The sequence below is a fragment of the Salvelinus alpinus genome, chromosome 8 (genome assembly GCF_045679555.1).
Source record: "Salvelinus alpinus chromosome 8, SLU_Salpinus.1, whole genome shotgun sequence".
Classification (NCBI taxonomy): Eukaryota; Metazoa; Chordata; class Actinopteri; order Salmoniformes; family Salmonidae; genus Salvelinus; species Salvelinus alpinus.
Window position 1 is genome coordinate 23,204,076 of NC_092093.1, and position 13,886 is coordinate 23,217,961.

General features: G+C 50.5%; 1 protein-coding gene across 7 annotated transcripts in view; it reads right to left on the reverse strand.

The window, feature by feature from the left end:
* Positions 1-13,886, reverse strand: part of LOC139582745 (actin-binding protein WASF1-like) — a 144,855-nt gene that overhangs the window by 80,505 nt on the left and 50,464 nt on the right. The window contains exon 1 of one of the 7 annotated variants that reach the window (XM_071413035.1): positions 1,573-1,697. The exons of the other annotated variants lie outside the window; for them this stretch is intronic. The gene's annotated coding sequence lies outside the window, so the exon portion shown is untranslated. Of the gene's footprint in view, positions 1-1,572; positions 1,698-13,886 lie in introns of those variants that run through there. 7 annotated transcript variants of the gene reach the window in all.

Genomic DNA, 13,886 nt, shown 5'->3' on the forward strand with positions numbered 1-13,886 from the left:
GACACTGTAAAGTCCATGGAGAATAAGAACAACTTGTCCCAGCTGCCCACTGCACTGAGGCTAGGAAACACTGTCACCACCGATAAATCCACTATAATTGAGAATTTCAATAAGCATTTTTCGACGGCTGGCCATGCTTTCCACCTGGCTACCCCTACCCCGGTCAACAGCACTGCACCCCCCACAGCAACTCGCCCAAGCCTTCCCCATTTCTCCTCCCAAATCCAGTCAGCTGATGTTCTGAAAGAGCAGCAAAATCTGGACCCCTACAAATCAGCTAGACAATCTGGACCCTTTCTTTCTAAAATGATCTGCCGAAATTGTTGCAACCCCTATTACTAGCCTGTTCAACCTCTCTTTCGTGTCGTCTGAGATCCCCCAAAGATTGGAAAGCAGCTGCGGTCATCCCCCTCTTCAAAGGCGGGGACACTCTTGACCCAAACTGCTACAGACCTATATCTATCCTACCCTGCCTTTCTAAGGTCTCCGAAAGCCAAGTCAACAAACAGATTACCGACCATTTCGAATCCCACCATACCTTCTCCGCTATGCAATCTGGTTTCAGAGCTGGTCATGGGTGCACCTCAGCCACGCTCAAGATCCTAAACGATATCTTAACCGCAACCGCCACCGCCATAAGAAACAATACTGTGCAGCCGTATTCATTGACCTGGCCAAGGCTTTCGACTCTGTCAATCACCACATCCTCATCGGCAGACTCGATAGCCTTGGTTTCTCAAATGATTGCCTCGCCTGGTTCACCAACTACTTCTCTGATAGAGTTCAGTGTGTCAAATCGGAGGGCCTGTTGTCCGGGCCTCTGGCAGTCTCTATGGGGGTGCCACAGGGTTCAATTCTTGGGCCGACTCTCTTCTCTGTATACATCAATGATGTCGCTCTTGCTGCTGGTAAGTCTCTGATCCACCTCTACGCAGACAACACCATTCTGTGTACTTCTGGCCCTTCTTTGGACACTGTGTTAACAACCCTCCAGACGAGCTTCAATGCCATACAACTCTCCTTCCGTGGCCTCCAATTGCTCTTAAATACAAGTAAAACTAAATGCATGCTCTTCAACCGATCGCTGCCTGCACCTGCCCGCCCGTCCAACATCACTACTCTGGACGGATCTGACTTAGAATATGTGGACAACTACAAATACCTAGGTGTCTGGTTAGACTGTAAACTCTCCTTCCAGACTCACATCAAACATCTCCAATCCAAAGTTAAATCTAGAATTGGCTTCCTATTTCGCAACAAATCATCCTTCATTCATGCTGCCAAACATACCCTTGTAAAACTGACCATCCTACCGATCCTCGACATCAGCGATGTCATTTACAAAATAGCCTCCAATACCATACTCAATAAATTGGATGCAGTCTATCACAGTGCCATCCGTTTTGTCACCAAAGCCCCATATACTACCCACCACTGCGACCTGTACGCTCTCGTTGGCTGGGCCTCGCTTCATACTCGTCGCCAAACCCACTGGCTCCAGGTTATCTACAAGACCCTGCTAGGTAAAGTCCCGCCTTATCTCAGCTCGCTGGTCACCATAGCAGCACCCACCTGTAGCACGCGCTCCAGCAGGTATATCTCTCTGGTCACCCCCAAAACCAATTCTTCCTTTGGCCGCCTCTCCTTCCAGTTCTCTGCTGCCAATGACTGGAACGAATTACAAAAATCTCTGAAACTGGAAACACTTATCTCCCTCACTAGCTTTAAGCACCAGCTGTCAGAGCAGCTCACAGATTACTGCACCTGTACATAGCACATCTATAATTTAGCCCAAACAACTACCTCTCACCCTTCTGTATATATTAATTTGCACCCCATTATTTCTATCTCTACTTTGCACATTCTTCCACTGCAAATCTACCATTCCAGTGTTTTACTTGCTATATTGTATTTACTTCGCCACCATGGCCTTATTTTGCCTTTACCTCCCTTATTTCACCTCATTTGCTCACATTGTATATAGACTTATTTTTCTACTGTATTATTGACTGTATGTTAGTTTTACTCCATGTGTAACTCTGTGTTGTTGTATGTGTCGAACTGCTTTGCTTTATCTTTGCCAGGTCGCAATTGTAAATGAGAACTTGTTCTCAACTTGCCTACCTGGTTAAAAAAAGGTGAAATAAAAATAATAAAAAATAAAAATAACATCTTGGATACCTCCTCTACCTCTACCACACCTAAAGCGACACAGCGAGAGAGAGAGAGAGAGAGAGAGAGAGAGAGAGAGAGAGAGAGAGAGAGAGAGAGAGAGAGAGAGAGAGAGAGAGAGAGAGAGAGATAACTTCTGTGTGTGTAATGTTTACTGTTAATTTTTATTGTTTATTTCACTTTTGTATATTATCTACTTAACTTGATTTGGCAATGTTAACATATGTTTCCCATGCCAATAAAGCCCCTTGAATTGAATTGAGAAGGAGAGGGGGGGGGTTGAGTTATAACATCCTGGATACCTCCTCTACCTCTACCACACCTAAAGAAATACAGAGAGAGGGAGGGGGGGAGGGAGGGAGGGAGGGAGAGGGAAAGGGGGGGTTGAGTTATAACTGGGCTGGACAATATGCTCCCCTCTCTCTCTCTCTGCCTGCTCAGCCATGCTAATGTCATTAAGCCTGATAGCCCCAATTCACACAGAAACACACTGCCAGACACACACCGCCCAAAGACAATTCACCCCAACACACACCGCCAAAGACAATTCACCCCAAAACACACCGCCGAAGACAATTCACCCCACACACACCGCCAAAGACAATTCACCCCACACACACCGCCAAAGACAATTCACCCCAAAACACACCGCCGAAGACAATTCACCCCACACACACCGCCAAAGACAATTCACCCCACACACACCGGCCAAAGACAATTCACCCCAAAACACACCGCCGAAGACAATTCACCCCACACACACCGCCCAAAGACAATTCACCCCAAAACACACCGCCGAAGACAATTCACGCCACACACACCGCCAAAGACAATTCACCCCCACACACACCGCCAAAGACAATTCACCCCAACACACACCGCCAAAGACAATTCACCGCCACACACACCGCCGAAGACAATTCACCCCCACACACACCGCCAAAGACAATTCACCCCACACACACCGCCAAAGACAATTCACCCCACACACACCGCCCAAAGACAATTCACCCCAACACACACCGCCAAAGACAATTCACCCCAAAACACACCGCCGAAGACAATTCACCCCACACACACCGCCAAAGACAATTCACCCCAAAACACACCGCCGAAGACAATTCACCCCACACACACCGCCCAAAACAATTCACCCCAAAACACACCGCCGAAGACAATTCACCCCACACACACCGCCAAAGACAATTCACCCCCACACACACCGCCAAAGACAATTCACCCCCACACACACCGTCAAAGACAATTCACCCCCACACACACCGCCAAAGACAATTCACCCCCACACACACCGCCGAAGACAATTCACCCCCACACACACCGCCAAAGACAATTCACCCCACACACACCGCCAAAGACAATTCACCCCCACACACACCGCCAAAGACAATTCACCCCCACACACACCGCCGAAGACAATTCACCCTCACACACACCGCCGAAGACAATTCACCCCACACACACCGCCCAAAGACAATTCACCCCAAAACACACCGCCGAAGACAATTCATCCCACACACACCGCCAAAGACAATTCACCCCCACACACACCGCCAAAGACAATTCACCCCCACACACACCGCCAAAGACAATTCACCCCACACACGCCGCCAAAGACAATTCACCCCAAGACACACCGCCAAAGACAATTCACCCCCACACACACCGCCGAAGACAATTCACCCCCACACACACCGCCAAAGACAATTCACCCCCACATACACCGCCAAAAACAATTCACCCCACACACACCGCGCAAAGACACTTCCCTGTCTGTCACCTCTCCAAGGCTAACAGGATAGACACTTCCCCTGTCTGTCACCTCTCCATGGCTAACAGGATAGACACTTCCCCTGTCTGTCACCTCTCCATGGCTAACAGGATAGACACTTCCCCTGTCTGTCACCTCTCCAAGGCTAACAGGATAGACACTTCCCCTGTCTGTCACCTCTCCATGGCTAACAGGATAGACACTTCCCCTGTCTGTCACCTCTCCATGGCTAACAGGATAGACACTTCCCCTGTCTGTCACCTCTCCATGGCTAACAGGATAGACACTTCCCCTGTCTGTCACCTCTCCATGGCTAACAGGATAGACACTTCCCCTGTCTGTCACCTCTCCATGGCTACCAGGTTAGACACTTCCCCTGTCTGTCACCTCTCCATGGCTACCAGGATAGACACTTCCCCTGTCTGTCACCTCTCCAAGGCTACCAGGATAGACACTTCCCCTGTCTGTCACCTCTCCAAGGCTAACAGGATAGACACTTCCCCTGTCTGTCACCTCTCCATGGCTACCAGGTTAGACACTTCCCCTGTCTGTCACCTCTCCATGGCTAACAGGATAGACACTTCCCCTGTCTGTCAGCTCTCCATGGCTAACAGGATAGACACTTCCCCTGTCTGTCACCTCTCCATGGCTACCAGGATAGACACTTCCCCTGTCTGTCACCTCTCCATGGCTAACAGGATAGACACTTCCCCTGTCTGTCACCTCTCCATGGCTACCAGGATAGACACTTCCCCTGTCTGTCACCTCTCCATGGCTAACAGGATAGACACTTCCCCTGTCTGTCACCTCTCCAAGGCTACCAGGATAGACACTTCCCCTGTCTGTCACCTCTCCAAGGCTAACAGGATAGACACTTCCCCTGTCTGTCACCTCTCCATGGCTACCAGGTTAGACACTTCCCCTGTCGGTCACCTCTCCATGGCTAACAGGATAGACACTTCCCCTGTCTGTCACCTCTCCATGGCTAACAGGATAGACACTTCCCCTGTCTGTCACCTCTCCATGGCTACCAGGTTAGACACTTCCCCTGTCGGTCACCTCTCCAAGGCTAACAGGATAGACACTTCCCCTGTCTGTCACCTCTCCATGGCTAACAGGATAGACACTTCCCCTGTCTGTCACCTCTCCATGGCTAACAGGTTAGACACTTCCCCTGTCGGTCACCTCTCCAAGGCTAACAGGTTAGACACTTCCCCTGTCTGTCACCTCTCCATGGCTAACAGGTTAGACACTTCCCCTGTCTGTCACCTCTCCAAGGCTAACAGGATAGACACTTCCCCTGTCTGTCACCTCTCCATGGCTAACAGGTTAGACACTTCCCCTGTCGGTCACCTCTCCAAGGCTAACAGGTTAGACACTTCCCCTGTCTGTCACCTCTCCAAGGCTAACAGGATAGACACTTCCCCTGTCTGTCACCTCTCCAAGGCTAACAGGATAGACACGTCCCCTGTCTGTCACGTCTCCATGGCTAACAGGATAGACACTTCCCCTGTCTGTCACCTCTCCAAGGCTACCAGGTTAGACACTTCCCCTGTCTGTCACCTCTCCATGGCTACCAGGATAGACACTTCCCCTGTCTGTCACCTCTCCAAGGCTAACAGGTTAGACACTTCCCCTGTCTGTCACCTCTCCAAGGCTAACAGGATAGACACTTCCCCTGTCTGTCACCTCTCCAAGGCTAACAGGATAGACACGTCCCCTGTCTGTCACGTCTCCATGGCTAACAGGATAGACACTTCCCCTGTCTGTCACCTCTCCAAGGCTACCAGGTTAGACACTTCCCCTGTCTGTCACCTCTCCATGGCTACCAGGATAGACACTTCCCCTGTCTGTCACCTCTCCAAGGCTAACAGGTTAGACACTTCCCCTGTCTGTCACCTCTCCATGGCTAACAGGTTAGACACTTCCCCTGTCTGTCACCTCTCCAAGGCTAACAGGATAGACACTTCCCCTGTCTGTCACCTCTCCATGGCTAACAGGTTAGACACTTCCCCTGTCGGTCACCTCTCCAAGGCTAACAGGATAGACACTTCCCCTGTCTGTCACCTCTCCAAGGCTAACAGGATAGACACTTCCCCTGTCGGTCACCTCTCCATGGCTAACAGGATAGACACTTCCCCTGTCGGTCACCTCTCCAAGGCTAACAGGATAGACACTTCCCCTGTCTGTCACGTCTCCATGGCTAACAGGATAGACACTTCCCCTGTCTGTCACGTCTCCAAGGCAAACAGCATAGACACTTCCCCTGTCTGTCACCTCTCCAAGGCTAACAGGATAGACACTTCCCTGTCTGTCACCTCTCCAAGGCTAACAGGATAGACACTTCCCCTGTCTGTCACCTCTCCATGGCTACCAGGTTAGACACTTCCCCTGTCTGTCACCTCTCCATGGCTAACAGGATAGACACTTCCCCTGTCTGTCACATCTCCATGGCTAACAGGATAGACACTTCCCCTGTCAGTCACCTCTCCAAGGCAAACAGGATAGACACTTCCCCTGTCTGTCACCTCTCCATGGCTAACAGGATAGACACTTCCCCTGTCTGTCACCTCTCCAAGGCTAACAGGATAGACACTTCCCCTGTCTGTCACGTCTCCAAGGCTACCAGGATAGACACTTCCCCTGTCTGTCACCTCTCCATGGCTAACAGGTTAGACACTTCCCCTGTCGGTCACCTCTCCAAGGCTAACAGGTTAGACACTTCCCCTGTCTGTCACCTCTCCAAGGCTAACAGGATAGACACTTCCCCTGTCTGTCACCACTCCAAGGCTAACAGGATAGACACGTCCCCTGTCTGTCACGTCTCCATGGCTAACAGGATAGACACTTCCCCTGTCTGTCACCTCTCCAAGGCTACCAGGTTAGACACTTCCCCTGTCTGTCAACTCTCCATGGCTACCAGGATAGACACTTCCCCTGTCTGTCACCTCTCCAAGGCTAACAGGTTAGACACTTCCCCTGTCTGTCACCTCTCCAAGGCTAACAGGATAGACACTTCCCCTGTCTGTCACCTCTCCAAGGCTAACAGGATAGACACGTCCCCTGTCTGTCACGTCTCCATGGCTAACAGGATAGACACTTCCCCTGTCTGTCACCTCTCCAAGGCTACCAGGTTAGACACTTCCCCTGTCTGTCACCTCTCCATGGCTAACAGGATAGACACTTCCCTGTCTGTCACCTCTCCAAGGCTAACAGGATAGACACTTCCCCTGTCTGTCACCTCTCCATGGCTACCAGGTTAGACACTTCCCCTGTCTGTCACCTCTCCATGGCTAACAGGATAGACACTTCCCCTGTCTGTCACATCTCCATGGCTAACAGGATAGACACTTCCCCTGTCTGTCACCTCTCCAAGGCTAACAGGATAGACACTTCCCCTGTCTGTCACCTCTCCATGGCTAACAGGATAGACACTTCCCCTGTCTGTCACCTCTCCAAGGCTAACAGGATAGACACTTCCCCTGTCTGTCACATCTCCAAGGCTACCAGGATAGACACTTCCCCTGTCTGTCACCTCTCCAAGGCTAACAGGATAGACACTTCCCTGTCTGTCACCTCTCCAAGGCTAACAGGATAGACACTTCCCCTGTCTGTCACCTCTCCATGGCTAACAGGATAGACACTTCCCCTGTCTGTCACCTCTCCATGGCTAACAGGATAGACACTTCCCCTGTCTGTCACCTCTCCATGGCTAACAGGATAGACACTTCCCCTGTCTGTCACCTCTCCAAGGCTAACAGGATAGACACTTCCCCTGTCTGTCACCTCTCCATGGCTAACAGGATAGACACTTCCCCTGTCTGTCACCTCTCCATGGCTAACAGGATAGACACTTCCCCTGTCTGTCACCTCTCCATGGCTAACAGGATAGACACTTCCCCTGTCTGTCACCTCTCCATGGCTAACAGGATAGACACTTCCCCTGTCTGTCACCTCTCCATGGCTAACAGGATAGATACTTCCCCTGTCTGTCACCTCTCCATGGCTAACAGGATAGACACTTCCCCTGTCTGTCACCTCTCCATGGCTAACAGGATAGACACTTCCCCTGTCTGTCACCTCTCCATGGCTAACAGGATAGACACTTCCCCTGTCTGTCACCTCTCCATGGCTAACAGGATAGACACTTCCCCTGTCTGTCACCTCTCCATGGCTAACAGGATAGACACTTCCCCTGTCTGTCACCTCTCCATGGCTAACAGGATAGACACTTCCCCTGTCTGTCACCTCTCCATGGCTAACAGGATAGACACTTCCCCTGTCTGTCACCTCTCCATGGCTACCATGCTGCTGCTGCTAAAACCCCAACTGACGCTGGTTCTTATTCACACTCAAACACGTGCATGCAGAAAACATGCCCACTAGATACCTAGAACACAACTGGCTACTCTTATATGCACTTTTATATGCACTTTACACTCCAAACTAAGTCCCCGAAAGCAACCAAATCCAAACCTAGAAAACAGTCCCCCCCCCCATCTCTCTCTCTCTCTCTCTCTCTCTCTCTCCAGGGAAATCGTGAATAATGCATACAGTTAGAGTACACATTTAAGCCAATTTTCATTTAAGCCATTATGTGGATTATAATGAATCGTCATTTTTGTAGGAGTTGATACATTTTTCTGAAAGGAAAAGCCATTTTAACTTCAAAAACACTACAAGTTTTACATTTCCTGCATTGCATGAAAGTTCTTCTGCGACAGGACTAGTCTTACTCAGCATTTTCCCCCGCTGACACCGTTCTCTTCAATCAAGAATCCCCATTTAACTAAATGGGTAAATAATTACACCGAAACAGAGGGAGGAACATGGAGAGAGGGAGAAGAAAGAAAGGTCAAAACTTAGAAAAGGAAGAATAGGTCCATTTACAAGCAAAGTGTAGGCTACATTTAAAGTAAGGGAACCTAGAGGGACAGGCATTTGAACAGCAGACTCTCTCTGTGACAATGGTAGTCTATCATGTCCAACCAGCCATCCTCTCCCTCCCTGACATGAATACATCATAATGACATTAATGAATGAATCAGCTCTGTAATCAAGGCAGACACGCATGTGTGATAGAGTGAAGAGCAGCCCAGGTGCAATGGGCTGTCTGAAAGACCAGCTAGTACAGAAACACTTGTTAGTACCAACCATTATTCTATGTCTTTCAATATACTTGAATTAAACGCTGATGTATTTCTATAGAACTCTGTAATGATGTTACAGCCATGGAGAAAAGGAATATGATCACTGAGCGCATCCCCAGAAAGTAGGCCAGAAGAGGCCTTAAAAGCAATAGCAACTAAACACAGTTTATGGGCTAGTGGGAAGTGAAATGGTTTGTTGATGTGAGTCACGTTAGAATCCTCCTAATATAACTCCACCGCCTCCATATAGAGTAATGATAAACCCTTGTATTTCTCTAAGAGGGCTTTAAGCTCCATCAGATGTACCTCAAACTGTACTGTGAGTGACATATTCTTTCAAACTATCAAACGCGTACGAGAGCACCATATTAACTCAATGTCCCCCCAACTACAAGGCTACACCTCCTCTACCCTCCTCTCATCAATACCCCTCCGTCTCGCCCTCTTGATTGCTTACGCACACACACGCGCACACACACTTCCTGTTGGGCCGCCCGTTGACCCTGTGTGCGGTGACCTTTTCCAGGACCCTGCTGCCAAGGTGTTTATGGTTAACCCTTTGGTTACAGGTGCTAAGAGGCAATTTGCTGCTCCGTCAACCTCCATATACTATATCTGCTACTGCATTTCCTAATGTAATGTACGACCAACACATAGCACAGTGAAGGTCGCTCACACACACACACACACACACACACACACACACACACACACACACACACACACACACACACACACACACACACACACACACACACACACACACACACACACACACACACACACACACACACACAGACAGACAGACACAGGCCAGTCCCCCATCTCTCCTTCTCCTATCTCTCTTCCTGTTCCCTCCTCCCAGTCCCCCATCTCTCCTTCTCCTATCTCTCTTCCTGTCCTCTCCTCCCAGTCCCCCATCTCTCCTTCTCCTATCTCTCTTCCTGTTCCCTCCTCCCAGTCCCCCATCTCTCCTTCTCCTATCTCTCTTCCTGTTCCCTCCTCCCAGTCCCCCATCTCTCCTTCTCCTATCTCTCTTCCTGTCCTCTCCTCCCAGTCCCCCATCTCTCCTTCTCCTATCTCTCTTCTTGTCCCCTCCTCCCAGTCCCCCATCTCTCCTTCTCCTATCTCTCTTCCTGTTCCCTCCTCCCCTCCCAGTCCCCCATTTCTCCTTCTCATATCTCTCTTCTTGTCCTCTCCTCCCAGTCCCCCATCCCTCCTTCTCCTATCTCCCTTCTTGTCCTCTCCTCCCAGTCCCCCATCTCCTATCTCTCTTCCTGTTCCCTCCTCCCCTCCCAGTCCCCCATCTCTCCTTCTCCTATCTCTCTTCCTGTCCTCTCCTCCCAGTCCCCCATCTCTCCTTCTCCTATCTCTCTTCCTGTCCTCTCCTCCCAGTCCCCCATCTCTCCTTCTCCTATCTCTCTTCCTGTCCTCTCCTCCCAGTCCCCCATCTCTCCTTCTCCTATCTCTCTTCCTGTTCCCTCCTCCCAGTCCCCCATCTCTCCTTCTCCTATCTCTCTTCCTGTCCTCTCCTCCCAGTCCCCCATCTCTCCTTCTCCTATCTCTCTTCTTGTTCCCTCCTCTCCTCCCAGTCCCCCATCTCTCCTTCCTCTCTTCCTGTCCTCTCCTCCCAGTCCCCCATATCTCCTTCTCCTATCTCTCTTCTTGTTCCCTCCTCTCCTCCCAGTCCCCCATCTCTCCTTCTCCTATCTCTCTTCTTGTTCCCTCCTCTCCTCCCAGTCCCCCATCTCTCCTTCCTCTCTTCCTGTCCTCTCCTCCCAGTCCCCCATCTCTCCTTCTCCTATCTCTGTTATGTTCCCTCCTCTCCTCCCAGTCCCCCATCTCTCCTTCCTCTCTTCCTGTCCTCTCCTCCCAGTCCCCCATCTCTCCTTCTCCTATCTCTCCTCTTGTTCCCTCCTCTCCTCCCAGTCCCCCATCTCTCCTTCCTCTCTTATTGTCCTCTCCTCCCAGTCCCCCATCTCTCCTTCTCCTATCTCTCTTCTTGTCCCCTCCTCCCAGTCCCCCATCTCTCCTTCTCCTATCTCTCTTCCTGTTCCCTCCTCCCCTCCCAATCCCCCATCTCTCCTTCTCATATCTCTCTTCTTGTCCTCTCCTCCCAGTCCCCCATCCCTCCTTCTCCTTTCTCTCTTCTTGTCCTCTCCTCCCAGTCCCCCATCCCTCCTTCTCCTATCTCTCTTCCTGTCCTCCCCTCCCAGTCCCCCATCTCTCCTTCTTCTATCTCTCTTCCTGTCCCCTCCTCCCCTCCCAGTCCCCCATCTCTCCTTCTCCTATCTCTCTTCCTGTCCTCTCCTCCCAGTCCCCATCTCTCCTTCTCCTATCTCTCTTCCTGTCCTCTCCTCCCAGTCCCCCATCTCTCCTTCTCCTATCTCTCTTCCTGTTCCCTCCTCCCAGTCCCCCATCTCTCCTTCTCCTATCTCTCTTCTTGTTCTCTCCTCCCAGTCCCCCATCTCTCCTTCTCCTATCTATCTTCTTGTCCTCTCCTCCCAGTCCCCCATCTCTCCTTCTCCTCTCTCTTCCTGTTCCCTCCTCCCAGTCCCCCATCTTTCCTTCTCCTATCTCTCTTCTTGTCCTCTCCTCCCAGTCCCCCATCTCTCCTTCTCCTATCTCTCTTCCTGTTCCCTCCTCCCAGTCCCCCATCTCTCCTTCTCCTATCTCTCTTCCTGTCCTCTCCTCCCAGTCCCTCATCTCTCCTTCTCCTATCTCTCTTCCTGTCCTCTCCTCCCAGTCCCCCATCTCTCCTTCCTCTCTTCTTGTCCTCTCCTCCCAGTCCCCCATCTCTCCTTCTCCTATCTCTCTTCCTGTCCTCTCCTCCCAGTCCCCATCTCTCCTTCTCCTATCTCTTTTCCTGTCCTCTCCTCCCAGTCCCCCATCTCTCCTTCCTCTCTTCTTGTCCTCTCCTCCCAGTCCCCCATCTCTCCTTCTCCTATCTCTCTTCTTGTTCTCTCCTCCCAGTCCCCCATCTCTCCTTCTCCTATCTCTCGTCTTGTTCTCTCCTCCCAGTCCCCCATCTCTCCTTCTCCTATCTCTCTTCCTGTCCTCTCCTCCCAGTCCCCCATCTCTCCTTCTCCTATCTCTCTTCTTGTCCCCTCCTCCCAGTCCCCCATCTCTCATTCTCCTATCTCTCTTCTTGTCCCCTCCTCCCAGTCCCCCAGTCTCTCCTATCTCCTCTATAAAGGAAAGCAATGGATGATGGTGGGTGTGAAACATTATTCTCATACCTAACAATGTCATGTCAGATGTGTTATTGTACTCAGAGGATGACAGCAGAGAGGGATGAAGAAAACAGAAATAAATACTCTCAGATAGAGCGAGAGAATGTGGACACAAATACAGAAACACCCGCTTTTAGACAGAGTGGGATGCGATGGATGGATCTTTCAACAGAGAAGAGAGAAGCTTTATCCCAGTTCTTACTAACTAGAGAGAGAGAGAAGGAAAGAGAGGTAGAGAGAAATGAAAGGTGGGGAGAGGGGCAGGGCTTGAGGAGAGATAGACATTATGTGTGATGATTTCTGCTTCGATGCTGGCTCTTTGGTTGGACAGCAATTGACTGATGGTGACTCATATATCCTCAGGTAGGGAAAGCAGACAATTTCTCACACACATCACGTGTCATATTGCTCCACTAGGACAAACACACACACACACGTGCACAGACAGACACACACATACACAGACAGACACACAGACATATACACACAGACAGACACACACAGATATATACACACAGACAGACACACACAGACATATACACACAGACAAACACACACAGACATATACACACAGACAGACACACACAGATATATACACACACAGACATATACACACAGACAGACATATACACACACGTATACACACAGACATATACACACACGTATACACACAGACATATACACACGTATACACACAGACATATACACACGTATACACACAGACAGACATATACACAGACACAGTGCTCCTCTGAGACCCCCCCCCCCCCTTGACAGCTCTGTCATGGGTTCACATGAGAAATAATTGATTCATCTCCTATCTCATCTGCTCTCTGAGAGGAGGAGGGGAAGGAGGGGGAGGAGGAGGAGGAGGGGAAGGAGGGGGAGGAGGAGGGAAAGGAAGGGGGGGAGGAGGGAAGGAGGAGGGTGGAATGGGGATGGAGGAGGGGAAGGAGGAGGGTGGGAATGAGGAGGGAAGGAGAGGGAGGAGGGGAAGGAAGAGGGGATGGAGGATGGGGGGGGGTGGGAATGAGGAGGAGGAGGGGATGGAGGAGGGGAAGGAGGAGGGTGGGAATGAGGAGGAGGGGATGGAGGAGGGGACGGAGGAGGGTGGGAATGAGGAGGAGGGGATGGAGGATGAGGGGGGAAAGGAGGAGGTGAGGAAGGAGAAGGACCCACATATCTTTGCATAATGACTGGACATGGCTGAGCCATAATCAACACTACTTGTAGCACCAGAACAGAGATCACTTTCATTACTCTCTTAACCACAACATAGGCTACTTTATGTGTGACTGTAAGCAGCCCTGTCTGTCTGCAGAGCCGTACATCCCTCTGCTCAGGTCTGCTAGTCAGTCTGTCTGTCTGTCTGGGACTGTCCACAAGTTTGCTAATCCAGCCTGTTTATTCTTGCTCAGTGTCAGGCAACCCAATTCTGATCGTTTTCCCACTAATTGGTCTTTTGAACAATCACATCAGATCTTATCACGTCAGATCTTTTTTCAGAGCTGATCTGATTGGTCAAAAGACCAATTATTGAAA